Below are 2,291 nucleotides of genomic sequence, written 5' to 3'. Positions count from 1 at the left end.
GGATGGATGGATGGATGGATGGATGGATGGATGGATGGATGGATGGATGGATGGATGGATGGATGGACGGGTGGACGGATGGATGAATGGGTGGATGGATGGATAGATAGATACAATTTGTATAGCGCAAATCCCCGCTCAACAGCAAGCTCTATGCGCTTCACAATCTATACTATTACCCCAGCAGACCTGAGAGCATTCTGAAACAACCTCAACTTCCTGGGAAGCAAGCAGCACTTTTATAGGCGCTAAAACACTATAACAAATTGACAAGATCTTTCGCTGAGTGAGAAGGATATACATTACTTTTTAGGTTTTTTAAAGTTTTAGTAAAGGTTTTAAGGCGCTCGCAACTGCATAAGGTCATATGAGCGCCAGAAAATTAGAGGTGTTACAAGAGAGTAACAAACTACATAAAAAAATAAGAAGGGGAGATGGACTGATAGATGTTTCACAGGAAAGAAAAAGCAGACCACACCAGAGCACCCGCCAACCACCCACTGGATACATTACATAAACAACATCTTAGCAGAAAGACATATAACCACTGGGGGTAAAAAATGCTCGTCTCCACACTCTCGGGGATTAGAACTCGTGTCTACCGCGAGCGACGGCCAAGGGCCTAGCCGTTACATCACAACTGGTCACTTTTAAGGACAAGCGAGCTAACTCAGATTTCGGGGGTTTCCAGAAATCTTGATTAACACCAAAATTGGGCATTGTCCTACCTATAGGGAACGTTTGGTTTCATAGGAGGTTTTGTTTTTTTTGTTGGGTTTTTTTTTGGTCCGGTTATAGAGAAAACTCTCCTTGTCTTTTTGAAAGAAACTGACCACGGTGCAAAAACTTTACCTTCGATTTTCTCAAAACAGCATTATACATACAAAGTTTCATCCATTGTTACAAGTGAATATAAAAACAAAACCAACACAAAACAAAATACAAAAGTTTTTAAAAAAATTATTGACTCCGGTTCAACAGAGGTTAAAAAATGAATTAAAGAAAGTAGGAAAGAAAAAGACAATGAAAGAATAAAAGTTAGTTTTAGTAGAGGTTTTACGGCGCTCGCAAGTGCATAAGGTCATATGAGCGCATGAAGAATAGTGGTGTTACAAGAGAGTAACAAACATAAAAAAGGGGGGGGGGTGATAAGGACGATAGAATGAAAGATGTCAAAAAGACTGAAAGAAAGAAAAGAAAGAACGAAAGACGAAAAAGGCTGAAAGAAAGAAAGAAAGAGTCAGACAACCGGTGCCATCGTGCTCGATAAAATTAATCATAGCTATTGTCTCCAGTGTGGGGGGTCAGGGGCCAAGGTGGCGCCAGTCAGCAGCACCAAGTGTCAGCACACAACAATCGATACTTCGTGACTGGCAGGATCCCCTGGGCCGGCACGCTCCGACCGTCTCCACCTTTGGCTGGGACTCTGGTTCTGGTTTAGTTTGAGTAAAAGTTTCACGGCACTTGCAACACAATAAGGTCAAATAAGTGCCGCAGATTTGAGGTTTTAGTTTTAGTAAACGTTTTACTGCACTTTCAACACAATAAGGTCATATAAGTGCCGAAGAATAGATTATGTGTTACAAGAGAGTAACAAAAAGGAGGGGAGATTAGGACGACAGATGTTTTGTAGTTTATCTGTTTGTTTATTTGTTAGTATGGTTGTTTGTTTGTTAGTTTGTTTCCGGTGTCTGTGGTGTAGGGGGGTTAGGCGCTTTGCTACCGCTCACAGGAGGGTGGCGGAAAATTGCGCAGGGTTTATCGCGTTATGTAACGGATTACTAAATAACTCGCCCTTCCTGTATTACGGTACATTGCGCATGCTCTTGAGAGTTGTATCGATTATGAGGTTCCCGACCTCGATCATATTCAGGTAATTGAGTGTTCACTGTTCACTGAAAACTGTTCAAGTAGCAGATCTCTCTACCAGGTCAGATGTGAGAGGGGGTACATGTTTAGTTTCATATAGTCCATTGAGTTTCTCTCAGAAGAACCAGACAATAAGTAAATATTACAATAATTAGCAGCCTTGTATAAATAGATGTGCATGGCTGATGGAATTTAGTCGCGCTCAAACAGAAACTTTAAAACGGAGGTTTTCGTGATATAGAAAGAAGGACAGGGGCTACTGCACACTGCACAGTGGCTTTTACTACAGAGCGGCAGGAATTGGCACCAAAAGTACACGGTGGAGGGCAACAAATATCAAGACTGCTTTATCCATCTGTAAATGTCTAGATGAATTATTTATTTTTTTTGGATAGAGAGAGAGAGAGAGAGAGAGAGAGACA

This window comes from Aplysia californica, unplaced genomic scaffold (genome assembly GCF_000002075.1).
Source record: "Aplysia californica isolate F4 #8 unplaced genomic scaffold, AplCal3.0 scaffold01106, whole genome shotgun sequence".
NCBI lineage: Eukaryota > Metazoa > Mollusca > Gastropoda > Aplysiida > Aplysiidae > Aplysia > Aplysia californica.
This window is presented reverse-complemented; position numbering follows the sequence as displayed.